Source organism: Ambystoma mexicanum, chromosome 9, assembly GCF_040938575.1.
Source record: "Ambystoma mexicanum isolate Mex_15411 chromosome 9, UKY_AmexF1_1, whole genome shotgun sequence".
Classification (NCBI taxonomy): domain Eukaryota; kingdom Metazoa; phylum Chordata; class Amphibia; order Caudata; family Ambystomatidae; genus Ambystoma; species Ambystoma mexicanum.
Genome location: NC_090931.1, coordinates 871,800,396 through 871,817,484, shown reverse-complemented (window position 1 = coordinate 871,817,484; position 17,089 = coordinate 871,800,396). Strand labels below are relative to the sequence as shown.

Genomic DNA, 17,089 nt, shown 5'->3' with positions numbered 1-17,089 from the left:
TCAACTGCAAGTAGTACAAGTGTTTGCTTCCAAAGCAGGACACAGGGCAGAGTAACACTGATTTGATCTGTGTCTGGTATGGATTTAGCTGTAGGATTGGGAAAGGTTACAAAGTGAGGCTGACACTGACTGATGTAGGCCCGTGAGCGACTCCTGTGGAGCATGGTTTTCAAGGTTGTCTGCTTGATGCACATGGGAGCCTGGTGTTTGTGCGTGAGGATAAGAGAGTGGGATTACACTGCCTAATGTTTGTGAAATATTGGTACCGTCACTCCTGTGTTCTCCTGCCTCTGAATTTCTAATGCACACCAATGGTGCATCTACACGAAGCAGTTTGTACCCACACTGTATTTAAGGCAAACTTGTCTAAACCTTCAAGAAAACTTCTAGAGCCAACCATGGTGCCACTACTTCCCATGAAAAAAGAACATGTCAGTACTTGACTGTTCCACGTAATCCTTGGAAACCTCGTCTTCCTTTAGACTGTATGCTCCACGTAAATCTGTCACCCTATACTGTTTTGCAAGCCACATGTTAAGCACTCCTTTATGCTGATTAGCCATCAACGTAAGATTGCCACACCTTTCACAATACAAAATCATCTGCGGAACACTGCTGTGGCAAATGTTTTCTCTCTTTGGACCCGACTGCTCAACATATTGTTCATCACGCGGTTGGGTCCTGACACCAACATGGTGATGACGGATGAGCCCCTGGCTGGTTATTCCCCTTTGAAATCACTATGCTATATGTGTCCTGAGGGGTTGCAGTGATATGCAAGCAACATACTATTTGTAAAATACCTTTAACCGCATTCATTTTATTATGTCAAACTATGGCAGTGTACTGCATGTGGGTTTCGTAGTAATCACACTACTGTAGTACCCCGATGTCCTCCAGGACTAGTGGCTTTTCTCCCAGAGAAATCTATGGACCTCTTAATCAACATTCTCGTCAATCACTCTACACTAACGGTACTGGGAGACTGTATCTCGCTTGAGAAGTCCTTCAATCCACCAGGGATAAAATTGGTTACAATTCTGTCAACATGAAACTCTCACAGATGTCTGCCTATTGACCCCATAATAGTGGGGGATCAGAGGGGCTGTTCTTAATAATATTTGGACTATTTTAGGAAAATGCGTTATAGTCTCATCTTCTCAAACATTTCTGAAGCTTTCGTGTTCAACAAATGGGATATTTGGAGCGTCCTTATATGCTGTTAACCCACCACCCCCTACGAAAAAACCGAAATGTACTCCTCCCATTAGTGAAGGTCAAGTCAGAACTACAATCTCTGGAAACAAAATGCTCTTGGACAGATGCCTCTAATCGACACTTGCCATTAATCACACATCTGAAATATTGTCTGAATCTAATGCATGAAGCAAGAAGGGTGGTTGTACAATCCCAACGAATCCTTAAAAACCCTTGTCCTTTAATCCATTCTGCTGAAGATTCTAAATTTGTTTCATTGCAGCCGTATCCTCAATAGAGTTGTGATCTCTCTGCTTAAACTCAAAGTAGAATTTACTAACGGTTGCTGTCCATGTGCTGCAAACACAGGCACCTCCACACTTACCTAAGCAATGAAGGCTATCTCACAAGCCTTATGCTTTTGTTGGTACGAACACAAGAAATCCTGGATTAGGCTCAAGGCAGTTTCACCCCCTGCAGGGCACAGAGCGTATTCTCCCATCCTTTGTTGCTGGCCTTTGGGGAAAACCTGCATCTTCTCGGTTTCATGACTTTGCTTTCAACACTGGCAGTTATGAGATTCGCATGGCCCAATTGTCGGTGGTAAACATTTAAGGGACTACACTTGCTTCTTAATCCATTTTTCCAACAGTACTCGCTGACTCTTGCCACCTTTCCCTCGCAGTCACACCTGAAGTCCCTGGCTGAATCGCAGGAGATTGCTTGGTCCCTTTTTTAATATCTATATATGCCCTTTGTCTGACCTCATCTTGGGCTTTAATGTTTGTGACTATGAAAACAACACCCGGGTGATACTGGCCCATCAAGGAATGCATCAGAACACCTTAATTGCTTTTTGTGATTGTCCTACTCAAAGCAGACAAATGTGCCAGAACCAACTGAATGTGAATCCCACATAGTCAGAAGTAGTGATCGCTCGTCCCCAGATACACCCAGTAACTCCTTCCTACTCACCTGGGATCAAGGTTACCTTCCCACCAATTAACTGTTAATAATCTGGGTCTTTAGCTGGACTCGTGCATGTCTCGCCAGCCTCAGATACATTCTGTGACAGTCTTGCTGGTGCTGTCTTCACACCTTCATTTCCTCAAAAGGTCTCTGCAGTCATGGCACTGGTTACGTCAAGACGTGGATGTTGTGACAGCGCCATTACATCCCTTAATGTGCCATGTGCAGCCTCCAATTCCTCCTATCCACTGCAGCATGCTTTCTTTTCCAACTCAAAACTCGCACATCAGTCCCACTCTGAGAATCATGCACTGGTTAACACATGACGGAGAGCGTAGTTCAAATTGCTGTACATGGTAAATCTCGCCTATTATGGCCAGACGCTCTGCTGCTACATAGATCATGCTTCAATAAAAGGCATGCGGGAAGCTGAACATTGTCGATAATAGCAGGTCATTTAGGAAACCCTTTCAACCTAGGCGCTATAGCAGACTCATACGGTTCCATAAAAAAGGTTTGGAACGGCACTGTTCGTGTGTTAGCTTCTCCCACTTCAATGCTCTTTGCAACCTTATCTTGCAGTTATACATTTTGATGTCAAACTCATCACTGCATAAATGCACTTCAACATAACCTACTCCTCTTTCTGGCTCTGTCCTATTCACAGCATGTGGGAGACCGGGCACTTTGTGTTGGGAACAGGAAACTGCTTCACATAGTAGTTTGGATGAAAGCTGTGTGCAGCCTGCCAGTGTGCACGTGTGCTTGAGTGCATATGTTTGCAACTATGACATCATAAACTACACAAGCATACTTCCTTGCCAGCCCTAGTTTGGCTCCCAGTTTGTGTGGACTGGAAACGGCTTTGTTGTTGTTTGTGCTTGTGAGTTCCTGTTAGCAATTGGCCCGGCACCGTAATGTATTTCCTTTAAGCTGTTATTTTTTTTACTTGCTTCTCACAACTATTCTTCTCAATTAGACAGGTTATGCTGCAATGCTTTGTGTGCGAACCTTGCATTTTGTGCGACTAGAGATGTGCTTCCTAGTTTCTGCATCACCGGGCTAGGGAACAACTACCTGGATATGCTTACCGTGTGTGTGCAACAATCACTTGCACGCCACTCAAGAAAAGTCTCTTGCTTATAAACAGAAAGGATCAAATGTTTCACACAGGCAAGGCTTAATATTAAAGGAAAAAATATAACAGGGAATTACTAGGCCACAGTGGCCACACATTTTTAAGAGATATGAAAATAAATCGAAAACACCAAACACATAGGCCCTCAACTCCCTAAATAGTGGTCTCTCGTTCGGGTAATTGCCAAAAGTACAAGAAACCCCTTCCAGGGCAAAATCACCTGGTAGCATACACCATCTTTCCCCTTGAGCCTAACCTTTTAACTGCTAAACCCCCTGTGGAAAGCCAGGGAGAAAGGCGTACTTCTGACAATATGAAAGACCTTTCGAGAGCAGACTTTCATCCAAGGCAGCTGTAGCACCTGTCCAGTAAGGCATAGTGCCTTCTCTGGATGTGACCAGTCTTCCAATATGCTGCAGGCTTGGGGAGGAGAAGTGGTTTAAGATACCCACCCACCCCTTCCAGGCACCTACTACTGGAAAAACGATCTCCCAGGTAGGTTTACCAAGTAGGCTACACAGGGGAGTACCGGAACCCCTGCTTATGTATGCGCCAGCCATTAAAGTTCAGTGGGGGCAGATTTTCACAGGGAGGATCTCAGGAAAACAAATTTGGGATTGTTTCCACAAAGACTCGTATCAAGAGGCTGAAAGACAGAGGAGAACTTTATAAAAAAAAACAAAAAAAAACAACTTTAGACACTGAATAATTCAATGTTCCCACGGTTCTTCTGTTCGAAAGTGAAGACCAAGCTTTTCTGAGGCCATCATCACTGCTGACAACTTCACTGCACTGTAGGAATTTAAATACCACAGTTTTACTTCAGAATCGGAAGTGTAGAGAAACGAGCACAAAACAAAACAGTACGATTTACTCAATGTTTGCTAATATCCAAAAATTAGGCAGATACGGCTCTGAAGTGAGACTTGGTCTTGAAGGACAAATTCAAATCCTGATTCTTTGTACGCTCTATAGAACATAGGATGCAGGATTTCACGCACCCCTCGTTTCAAATGTGAAGAAACTGCTTTAAGTCGCCCCTGCAGCTTTTATTAAAATCAACACAGTGTAAGTGCCTCATAGGGCCTCATTACAAGTTTGCTGGTATATCTGCGATAAATCCACCGAGATACCACCAAACAGATTTACTGTTACCGCCACTTGGTCTGGCGAAACTACCGCCGGATTACAAGTGGCAGCACCATAGCGTGTTAGTCCCCGTTTATGGAGTCCATAGGGATTTCAGCGGAATTGCAAAAATTGGTAGAGGGGTGGACACTACTCAATTCCTTACATTTTCTAGTGTCTAGACTAGTACATACTCTTAAAAATAGATAATCAATTCAAAAATCACTGTGGTAAACAAAATCCTTACAAGGATATCAAATATGCACATAAGGTTCAAAGTTGCCCTTGAACCAACCAGGGGCTCTTTATGTCCCCTAATCATATTTTGAGTCAAAATATGTATCAATATTACGATCATTCCAATACATATTTAAATCCTGTCTCTTCTAAACATTATTTTGATGGCTCAGTCAATTTATTGTTCCATAAAAGGCAGCATAGATTCTGACAGTGTCCTAACGCCAATGCATTACGGATTTTAATCCGTCTTCAGGACTAAACACTAATCGGGTAAACAAACAATTAACATATAATTAGGTCCAAAAATTGGCACACAAAACATAAGACCAACAATGAAAAAAGAAATCAAGAAAAATCAATAAAGCATTGGTTAGCATGTTGTGTACTCCACAATCGTTTAAATATATGTTCATAAATGTTTAGTCAACTGACCAGATTACCTGCACATATGGTTTGACAATTACTGTGAAACGAAAATGGCAAAATGTGTCCACATTTTAGCTTCATTATATTGTGATACCATGCACAGTTAGTCCCCAAAGTTGTTTTATGGTACCCGAGTCTTTCCTTCTTGCAACCTCATGGAGGTTAATTGTTACATCCTACTGTGCAGTCCGTGCCAAGTTGCCAAGAGGAAGGGAGTTACCCAGAGGAGAAGTTCCCAAAAAGAGAAAGGTAACATAATTCAGGATCCTTGTTAGATTACATAAACCTTCCATTCTTACAACTATTGCAGCTAGATTACCTGTGTGATTCTAAAAAAGCTCTAAACGAGACAGCAATCTCGGAGCTGCAGGGCCATGTATTATGACCAGCGCCGCGCCATGTATAATGACCAGCTGCTGCCTTACCTGTATATCCTCAGTTGTCATTGTGGGCGGTGTGACATCGCGCGTGGGACCATGCTGTGACGGTGCTACCGCACGGTAATGACAAGTTTGAAGCATACATATGCCTACCAAACATTTAATCAACTGAAATCTCCTGACCACTGGTCATGCTGCAACCATATGTCTTTCCCACTTTACCCGGGCCACCCAAAGGGCCTCCAGAAGAAATCCTAGAGCACATTACCGATTTTAAAGTCCCAGAAAGGGTATTTTCAGAGGAGGATGATGGCCTATCAGGGCTACCTTCTGCTTAACTCATCTACCAGTGCTTCACATATGAGTACCGCCTCCAATGGACCGGCCAGGCTCCTCACAACCACATTCAGAGGTGCATTATCTATCTAGGGACAGCTTGTCCACACTCCAGATGCTAGTGTCGGAACTCCAGATGAGGCTCCCCACTATCAGTCCTCTTCTGGACCCAGCGCTTGCTATGCCACCATCAACGCCCCCTTCAAACCCCCTCCAACAAACATACATCTCCAGATGTTTCTTCAGTTCTTCAGACTGTTTCTCATGCAGATGTGCCCTAGATACAGCCTCCACCCGCTCCTCCTCTTTGGACGTATTCAATTGTCTGGCACCTGCAGATGGCATATCAGAGGCGCTTCCATCCAGAGACTCCCACCAACTCTTCCCCACACCTTAGCCCGCTCATCCCACCAATGAAATTGGGGCATTCCACGCAAGCATAACGAAAGCAGCCAAGATGTTTGACCTTCTCCCCATTGATCAAAGAAAGGAGGGATTCCTTTATCAGCAGAGGGAAAAATCACAAAGGACGGAGGTGTCAATTCCAGTCCTTAATGACATTTGGGAGGATATGCTACTAGCTACTTTACTGCTCCTCCTACAAAGGATTGCTTTGACAAGAAATGTTGGGCACCAGAAAATGCCTATTCATGCCTGTGTACTTAGCCCAGTCCAGATTCCATTGTCTCTGCTGCAGCCATGAAGAGACCCGCTAACCACTCTCCACCATGGGCTGTCCCTCTTTCTAGGAAGGGAGGCACTTGGAGGCCTTTGTCAAAAGGATTATTTCAACTGCAGCCACCACAATCAAGGCTGCCAAAATCCTCACCATCCTTGCCAGATACGACCAGTAACTGTGGTAGAAAATCAGCCTCATCTTGGACCTCCTCCTCGATGACAAAAAAGAGGAAGCCTTTGCGTTACTCCGTGAAGGCGAATGTGCTTCTGATCATGCCTTCTCAGTGGCAGCGGATATATCCGACGCTGCCTCTGCCAAATAGGAAACGTTGCGGTCCTACACCGCCAAGTTTGGCAAAAGGCCACACATTTTCGACCGGATGTACAAACAAACTGGATCAATATACCCTTTAATGGGGCAGGCCTTTTTTGGGAAGAAGGTGAATACCTGACAGGCTATGAACACTGACACAGACGCTGCTCAGTCCATAGACATTCTGCAGAAATGATTGCCATAACACTCCTTTCACTCCAAACGGAACTGTTTCTCCAGATCATGCAGGGACTGTCGCCGGTGTATCGCTTGCAGTTCTATTGGCTGGGGGAGGTTGGGTGATGTACGCCTAGGGTAAGCACTTCGAGGCTGGAGCACAGCCTTATAGAGGCACCAACCACTGTAAAGTGGCATGAGAGAGGATTAGATTAATTTAGGCGATCTTGTGATCTCTTTTGAAGAGTCCGGATCCGCTCCTTGCGCAGGAAATCAAATCCCTGCTGGAGAAAGGCGCCATAGAACTGGTGCCTGTAGCGGATCGTGACAGACGCATCCATCACGGGATGGGGAGCTCATGCCAATGAGTTGACAGTCAGCAGGCGTTGGTCTCCGTCGGAGTCCAGACTCCATATCAATCTGTTGGAGCTGAGGGCCATCAAGCTAGCTCTGAAGGCTTTTCTGCCATCTGTGCGGGGGAAGAATGTCCTGATTCTGACAGACAATACAGTGGCCATGCACTACCTCAACAAAAAGGGGGGCAGGGTCTCTCCCTCGGTGCAGAGAGGCGATGCAGCTCTGGTTCTAGGCCATCCAGCAGGAAATTTAGATCTCGGCAGGTCATCTGGCCGGAGATGAAAACGAGGCAGCGGATGCTCTGAGCAGGCAGAGCATAGTCTCTCACGAGTGGGAGCTGGCTCAGGAGATTCTCCTGGAGATCTTCGCCCTTTGGGGGACCCCACAAGTGGATCTCTTCGCCACCAGTGTCAACCGGAAGTGCGAAAGATTCTGCTTGCGGGAATTTCCTCCAAGAGGAGCCTTAGGGGACGCATTCCTAGTTGTGTGGTCCTTCCCACTGCTGTACACGTTTCCTCCAGTCCCCGTCATTCCGCAAGTGCTGAGGAGGTTATGGAGGTTCGGTTCCCGAATGATCCTAATTGCTCCGGCATGGGCCCGGAGAACATGGTACCCGGACCTTCTCGACATGTCCATCTGCCCTCCACGCCGTCTTCTCTACCGAGACGATCTGCTCTCACGGGAGAGGGGGTCAGGTTCTCCATCCAGAGGTCAAGTCCCTCAACCTTCATGCTTGGCTTCTGAACGGTTGAGGTATAAGGATTGGGAACTCCCTGAAGACGTGATGAGGTGTTGCTTTCGGCCAGAAGGCCTGCAACAAAGTCCCTGTACCGTTGCCGTTGGAGAAGGTTCTGCGACTGGTGCAGGGTTATTGAACCTAGTTCTAAAATTTCTAATGGGAGCTCCGTTTGAGCCTTTATATTCTTGTCCTTTGAGACTACTGACTTTGAAAACTGTATTTTTAGTTGCGGTCACTTCCGCTCGCAGAGTGAGTGAGTTGCAGGCACTTTCCGTTAAGCCACCCTTCACGGTGTTCCATAAGGACAGGGTTGTCCTTAGGGTTCGTCCTTCTTTTCTTCCGAAAGTTGTGTCGGAATTTCATTTAAGCCAGAAGGTCATTCTTCCGGCGTTCTATCCTCCTTCACATCCTGGTAAGGAAGAGGAGAGGCTCCATAGGTTGGATCCTAGGAGAGCTTTAAGTTTCTACATCTCACGCATGTCCCGGGTCAGAGTGGACAATCAGCTCTTTATAAGATACGCTGGAAGGCGTTTGGGACAAGCTGTTACTAAACAGACTTTGTCTAGATGGATTATCTTGACAATTTCTGAATGTTACTGCTTGGCGGGTAAGGACCCTCCAGTAGGCTTACGGGCCCATTCTACTAGGGGTGTGGCTGCCTCTACTGCCCTGCAGAGGGGTGTTCCCATTCTTAACATTTGTGAAGCAGCCACATGGGCCTCTGTCCATACTTTTTTCAAACACTACTCCTTGGATTCTATCCATGGGCAAGATCTGGCCGTTGGCAAGGCGGTCCTCAATTCTGCAGTTTAATTGGGCATTCTAAAATTCGAAATTCTTTCCCACCTCCTTACGTTGGTACTGCTTTGGGAGTCTGTCATAGATGTGGAATACGTCGGAGGAACCAATCCCCTCGAAGAACAAGTTACTTTCTTACTCGGTAACGTTCTTTCGAGGGGGTGTTCCGACGACATATTCCACATCATTCCCTCCCAGCCTGCCCCTCTACAGACTTTCTTATGCGATTGCAGCCTCCGTTTCCGCAAGGCTTTCTGTAGTTATACTGGCAGAAGATTGGTGCCACACGTTCTGGGAAAAAACTACAACGGAGGCTACGGGCGTTGTGCGTCCTACTTATAACATCCGGTGACATCGGCTCGACGGAGGCCCTCGAGGACAGCTGATCGACGTAGGACGCAGTCGCCGAAAATTTTCCAAACTAGCACAGCTGTGGTGATTACCTGTCATAGATGTGGAATATGTCGTCGGAACAAGTAACTTGTTCTTCTGCAATTTAAAAAAAAACATGAAGAACAACACATAATAGGTGAATTATCCGATATAGAAATTTTACAAGGAGCAGATATAAATCCACCATTTCAGCTACGTGGACTACAAGTCTTTACGTGGGCAGGCTTGGATCCAGAAAGGAACAACCAGCCTGCAGAAGTAAATCATTAGCCACATACTATACATATATTGGGACAGAACAATGAACAGGAAATCTGTACCGGTGGTGGTGGATTCAATGAACCCACTTACGAAACACAAAATAAGGGGGACAGTTTTCCGGGATGGAATAACATAAAAAGCCCTCTGATAACCGGTGTGGCAACCCAAAAATGGTTTGATGAACCCCCATTTGGAGAAAGGAGATACCCTTGGGGCCGAGTTTATATCCCCGTTTTTGGCCCCAGAGAAAGGAACGATGGAGATGTAACAAAAGAACATCGAAAAGAGGGTCCAGAGGTCAAGAAGGCCGATGGAGGAAAACATAGGGTAATACCAGCAATCATGGACATAACATTGTCAAATGAACAGATGCCTCTTGGAAAAACTATAAGCACCAACCCAGTCCTCCTTGCTCCAAAACCTAACGTGTCAAAAGATAAACATATGCTGTCTGATAGTGAATTTATTGATCTTACCCCAAAAATCACTGGAAACTTGGAGACAGCAAACATACCAATTCACCCGAGCACAAAAAGGAGACTATCATCAAGAATTTTGGAATCTATTGAAAAGGACACACCCTCAAAAAAGCCTGACCTGATGGAATTGATGTCCACTTTAACAATTGCCCTAGCACCGTTTTCAAAACTCTTAGGCAATAAATGACACACTGAAGGACCATACGTCCTTGATTTGCCATGATGTATACCAAAATGATTCATGTGGAAGGCTATATCACGGCGTATGAAAAATTGAAAGAACCTATACTGAACAATATATCATGTGTAAAACAACATGCTAAAGGAGAACTGAAGGACAAAAGTACAGACACAGAAAAACATATTCTATTGTCCTCAAGTACTCAGACGCTACCCATGAAAGAGGTACAATTGGAAAAACCTAAAGCACTTCATGCAATCCGAATAGGAGAGTTGTCATTACAACACAAAAGCCAAGAGAAGACCACAAATCAAGTTGCCACCCAATCTCAAGCAGAAGATCAAGGCTATGTAAAATCAAAAAAGGATGAAAAAGAAAGGAGATCTTCTAAGCCAGAGCCAAAGAAAAAAATCTTCAAATGGGTGTGTAGTACTGGAGCTGAAAGGGGCCAAAAATAAATCGCCTTATACAAGAATTAGCGACGACTCAAAGTCAAAACACAAAAACATCGAAAGAAGACATATACCCTGTGTTCCTACAATCAATGAACTCTAAAGGGACAGGAACGAGGTGCGTAACCTTTGAAGAGATTTCGGTCCAACAATTAGACTATTGCAGTAAACAAAGAGAGTGAAGAGGAGAAAGCACTCTGTTTTAGCGCAAACAGATACCACCGGGAAAGTCCTACTGGTACCTGCTCAAAAAGCAGGTCCATCTAACTCTCAAACATATTCTACGTCAAATCGCATAGTGATTGATCAGTCTGTGGATAAGTCTGTGGACCTAATGGATGTATCCCAGTATTCAATAGAGGAATCTGAGTCAGACCTCTATTGGTTAGAGGAAGAAAATCCACAGACTCAAGAGACCGATGTTGAGATCGAAAAAGATAAAACTGGTAGTCACTCGCCTACCTTCATGCCACTTGCTGAAAGGAGGGAAAAAGTTGAAACGACCCGCCAAGGGAGATTGGACATTGTGACCCCAGTTAAGAACTTGCAATCTGCTGAGTCAGGAAAAGCTCAGGTGTCTATCGTACGATCATATACCCCAGCTTCCAAACGACAATCAACCAATCGGGTGGAAAAAAAATAGAACTTCAACTTCTAGGGAAAGAAAGGCACCTAGATCAAAGTATGAAACAACAAGAAGCAACGACAAGGAAAACCGGAGAGGTCTACAAGAACACAGAAGACCCAAGTCAAGAGATAGAACCAAAAGGGGTGAAAGACTTACATATAAGTAAAAAATAAAAAGTGAAAGAAACTTCCTTCTTAAAGCAACAGAAAAGTCAGACGCTGCAATTTTAAACAGGAAGAACTTTCTAACCCGGTTTCAATGCATTCCTTCTTTAAGAGTAATTAGAACGGAGTACATAAAAATCGTCGAATTTGGAGTTAAAGGTAAACTTGATAACGTTTACTTACATGTACCCACCCTCCCCCGGTGGTGCGTTAATTGATATTACAAGCTTTTGAAAGTTTCATAATACTAGGTTATGACCTAACGGAATACTGGGACAACAACCAAAGATCAGATCAGATGAGGGCTCCAGACTTAAAACTCACACAAAGTGTACAAATCTGTATTAAAATCACAAACAAAGATATGCCCTCGAGATTAAAAAAAATGGATAATAAGGAGGAAACTACTCCGAATCACAGAAAAACGAATAAGGAAAACTTAGAACAGAATCGGAAGGGAGTGGATGTCTACATGAAAAAAACACTAAAAGGAATCCAAGTGCCACCAGCGAAAGAAGCTAAGAAAATGTATGCAGACCCCCTGGGTGTGGGTCGAATATCTAAAGGACCGCTCCCGAAACTGAAGATGAAAAATATATCCCGACTTGGGAAAAGGATGCTCTTACAGCTACTTTAGATCACATCTTTGTTACAAATGAATTTCTTGCTCATATCACTAAATTTCAGATCATTCATACCAAAAATAGTGATCACAACTTGCTAGAATTTGTGTGGAATTCATTCCAGGAGATAAGAAGACAGATTCTATTGGCGATTGAAGAGTCCAGCGGAAGAATGAAACTCAGAGTAAACGCATGAGATGTGGGGAATCTGATTGAGACTTGCATTAATGTAGATGTAAACCGGGTCCAAACGACCTCTAACTTCGAACAACATCTAAATATATATCGATACATGGTGAAGAATTCAAAAAGAAATCACAATGGAAATAAACAGTTATGATAAAGAATTGGTTGAAGAGAGGAAAAAGTGAGAAAAGCAACTCGCTAATCAAAGAAATCTAAAGATATAAAGGATATGGAAACAGCAGTTGCAGTGAAAAGATCTTATAAAAACTGGTTAGGATCACATAAAGCATCTATGTATCAAGCAGATGCGGAAAAACTGTTAAGACTGACAAATGGACGTAATTCGAGAGAATTCTGGTCAGTCATAAAAACATCGACAAATAGCACATCCAACCAACTTCATAACTATGTGGGTGTAGAGAAATGGATAAAACATTTCACAACACTCGTCAAAAGCCCAAATATAGGGAATACTCAAACCCAGGACAAAAGTGAAGTGGAATGGGAATTGCCCATCGATTTTACATCTATCGAAATGAAAATTAGAAAATCTAACAACTCCAGGGCCCCAGCGCCAGATGATTTAACAAATGCCCACTTGAACAGGCCCCGGAGGAATGCGCCTTGTTTACTAGAACAGTTGAAACACAATCACAAAAGTGAAAACAATACCCTTATCCTGGAAGAAAGCTACTATAGTTCTGATATACAAGAGTGGTTCAAGAGAAAACCCTAAGAACTATAGGCCAATAGCTTTGCTTCACGTCATTGGCAAGCTATATCACTCTACTCTATTAGATCTTTTTCAAAAGTGGGCAAACGAGATGGAGGTCACAGATCCATTCCAGTCAGGGTTTGTTAAAAACGTAGGAACTCTGGCCAATATTCTCCTGATTAACATCCTAAAAGGTAGAACCAAGGGACAAAGACTGCCACTTTGTGGCTTTTGTTGACCTGGTCCAGGCCTTTGACCAGGTCATCCGGGAGCTGAAGAAACTGAAAAAGAAAGTGGGTCCAGATAACCTCTTGGAACAAATGCAAGCGCTCCATAGTGAAACATCAATATCTGTGCGATTGAACCAACAAGGAATCCTCTCTAAACCTATTCAAACGTCGAGAGGGGTTAAACAGGGAAGCCTGTTGGCGCTTACACTGTTTAATGCCTATTTATGGGATTTCAAAGACTCAGAGAACTTGGTAAGATCTTTTCCACCGAAACTGGGTGGGATTCAAATATCTCGTCTCTTATATGCCGATTATCTAATTCTTTTGGATTAAACGCCTATAGGCCTGCAAAGGCAGTTGGACAATCTGAGTGCGTATATTGGAAAGAACAACATGGAAATCAACACGACAAAAACACAGATAATGAGCTTCCAAAAATTCTTGAAATCAAACGCCTCTTTTACATGGCTCTTAGAGGGGGTGAAACTTCAGACGGTGTCAGAATTCAAATATTTAGGAGTTATTATAAGTAATAACCCCACAGAAATAAACATGGAACAAAATTTGTGGGACAAGGTAAATAAACTGACCGTTCATGCAAAGGTAATTAAAAGAAAATTCTGCAGATATTCACTGTCGCCTATAATCCAGTTCTACCGGATGAAGGTTGTGTCTTCACTAACGTACGGAGCAGAGGCTATTTTGAATTTACCAGACGGATTATGGCAGAAACTTGAAAGTTTCTTTTGGAGGCATCTTTTGAATCTACCGTCATCAACATCAATGGTCTTAATTAGAAGAGAACTGTGTATCTCGTCTTTAAAGGCCATTGTCGAAAGGAATCGACTGATGCTTTTTAGAAAAGTGATTCTTCCAGAGCGACTGACTATTTTCAACATCATTCATGATGAACTGTATGATCCAAATTCAAAAGTATTAAAAGTTTGGGTACAGAGAATCAATACCACCATAGATGAGATAGGATCATCAGAAGCAGAACTAATAAATAACCCTACAAAAGTGATAACTAAATTGGAAACGCTGAACTGGATAAAAACTCAAGACATGGCAGCCACGTATAAGTAAACTGCTTATATTCCATCAGTAAGCAGAAAATTGAATGATACAAGACCATACGTGAGGAAATTCCTGAATAAGCAATCCCGACAAACTTTTATGAAAGCTCGCCTTAACATCATGGCAACAAACGAGATAAGAGCTATTAGAGGAATCTCAAGTACAAAGTGCTGTTGTGTTTGTGAGATGACGGACCAAAAGGAAACCATTAGACATCTTTTGCTAAATTGCAAAAGTCTTGAGAGAAGAAAGAACCGTTCATATGATCCACCTGTTCAAAGATCTATACCATTACGATGAAGAGATTTGGTGGAATCGCCTAATGGAGGGAGAAAGGACAAGTGAGACCATTGCAGTGACGCAATTTTTACAGAACATTGATTTCACGAGACCCTAGGAAGAATCCAAACTCTCTCCAATAATGGTATCCCTATAGCTGAAGTCGCTCAGAAGCCAATCGAACATGTTCTTATCATTGTGATCTAATATGAGATGAATAACGTGACGTGATGTAAGAAATCTTGTAAAAAAATGTGTAAACATTTTAAATCAATTAAAAAAAAAAGTTGTATCACCTTGGCGCCTAGAAGGTTTGAGGCTTGTGATAATTTTCCACACTTTGGTTGTTGAGACTGGGGCAAAATCAAATTGCATATTAACGTCCTGGACTATGTATATAGGAATCAGCAGGGATTGGCATGGTGATAGGTTCAACTTCTTTTGTTACATTTTTGATTGAAGTAAGGCAATTTTGTCGAGGAGAGCTTTTTGTATATCTGTGCATCAGGCAATGTTTTTAAGAAATGATTCTTGCAGAGGCACTGGTGACTCGAGTTCACGTAGGATAGTGAAATAGCTCTTTAGTGCCAGAGCTGGCTTTAGTGATTCTTTCATTGTAGGTGGAAGTTTTTTGGTTTGGATGATGGCCTTTTTATAGTTTTTAGAGGCGAGAGTGGAAATGGCTTTGTTGGATTTAGTAGGACTTTTTCCAGGTGGTCTCAGCCTTTCTTTTAGTGCTACTTCGGGTTTTAAGGTTTGGGGTGTACCATGAGTTTAAGTGAGCACATGGCTTAGCTTTGCTCATGTTCAGAGAAGCTACTTTATCAATGGCAGCTAGGACGGTTTATTGTATAACTCTACCATAGTAGATGGGTCGTTGCCAAGTCTATTCTGATGTTCTGTGATGGTAAGCATCAGAGGTAGTAGTTTCTCTGGTGTTATGTTATGAGAGTTTCTGGATAGGGCAGCTGGAGCTTGTGGAGGGTGTGTGTATATGGTGCTGTTTTTCTGTATGGTGAATGAGATGAGATGATGGAATGACCATGGACATGGTGTGTTGGAGAGGATCTTGATGTTACAATTAAGATCTGCCAGCCAGTCAAGTGTTCGGCCTTTGATGTGTGTGGAATTAGTGATACGGTGTGTCAAACCTAGCGATTCGATGGTGTTGGCGAGGGCAGAGGCATTGTCATCGTTTGGATCATTGAGACAGAGGTTTAAATCGCCCATCAGAATGATTTGAGAGGATGGCTTGGTGTTCACTGAGAGAAGTTGGGCCACATCGTCTTCGAAGGAGAGAACTGGACTGGGGGGGTTCTGTATATAAGGTGGATTGTCAGTGTGATTGAGTGGGTTAAGGACATTTTGATGGAGAGTAATTCCCCTGAGTGAAAAGTTTGGTTAGTCATTTCCCTTATGCAGAGTTGGTTCTTAGCAATAAATGCTACACCTCCTCCTTTGGCGTCCTGTCTATCTGACCTGAAAATTGTCATATTTTCAGGGATGGCAAGGGATAGCGAGGGGCCAGCTGCTGCGTGAAGCCATGTTACGGTGATGGCTATGAAGTCTAGATTGTTAGTGATGATAAGGTCAATGATATCTATTGCATTTGCTAGGAGTGACCTTTTATGAATGAGTGCGTCCTTAAGTGTGGAAGCTTTCAAGTTTTCGTTGTCTAAGGCAGCTTGATTGGCCTCACTGCTTTGGGAAGGCAAAAAGAGGCCCATCTTTGACCTCCAATTCATCACCAAGTTTCTCTGCTCCCAATTGTTTCTGATGGTCACTCTACAAATCATTCTTAGCCAACTGGCAAAAGGGGATTTCCTGTCATCCTTGGACATGGAGGATGCTTACTTCTCCAACCACTGCCATCATCACAAATTCCTGTGTTTCACCATGGTAGGACGCTGTTAAAAATTCAAAGCCCTTCCCTTCGGCCTCAAGTCCCCCTCAAGCGTACTCAGAAAATACCTGGTCCCTCCTGCAGCGTACCTCAAAGCTGGGTATCCATGTCTACCCATATTTAGACGATTGGTTGATAAGGGTGCCGTCCCACCGCCTGGGCCTGGAGAACTTAGAAGCCATGAAAACCTGTCTCACATCATTGAGCTTCTCGCTCAATTAAGATAAATCATCCATGGCACTCTTGCAGCAAATGCGGTTCCTGTGTGTGCACCTGAATACCGTTACATTCTACTGATACCCCATCGGTCGACATAGTACAATCCAGGTTTGAGCATAGTCACAGCTAGAGGTTGCATCGGTCCGGACCCTCAAGTCCCTTCTGGGCGTGATGTCCTAATGCATAACTCCCATCAAACATTGCAAACTTCACATGCGCCCTCTCCTGGAACAAGGGTCTCAACCTTCCCACTAGTCTCAGGTGGAAAGCCAGATGATGAGTCCCGCTCAATATCCAAGAACCTATATAGAGCGCAGACCAAAATCCTCGGGTATAATGGGAGCCCACAACAATTTGCAAAGTAAGACAATCCACAGTTATCATTATTAAATTTGTACCATTAGAAAGGGCTACAACTGTAAT

The 17,089-nt window shown here is 43.5% G+C and overlaps 1 protein-coding gene across 6 annotated transcripts in view; it reads left to right on the top strand.

Annotated features, from left to right (window-relative positions):
* Window positions 1-17,089, top strand: part of LRRFIP1 (LRR binding FLII interacting protein 1) — an 813,895-nt gene that overhangs the window by 739,513 nt on the left and 57,293 nt on the right. The gene's annotated exons all lie outside the window — the stretch shown is intronic.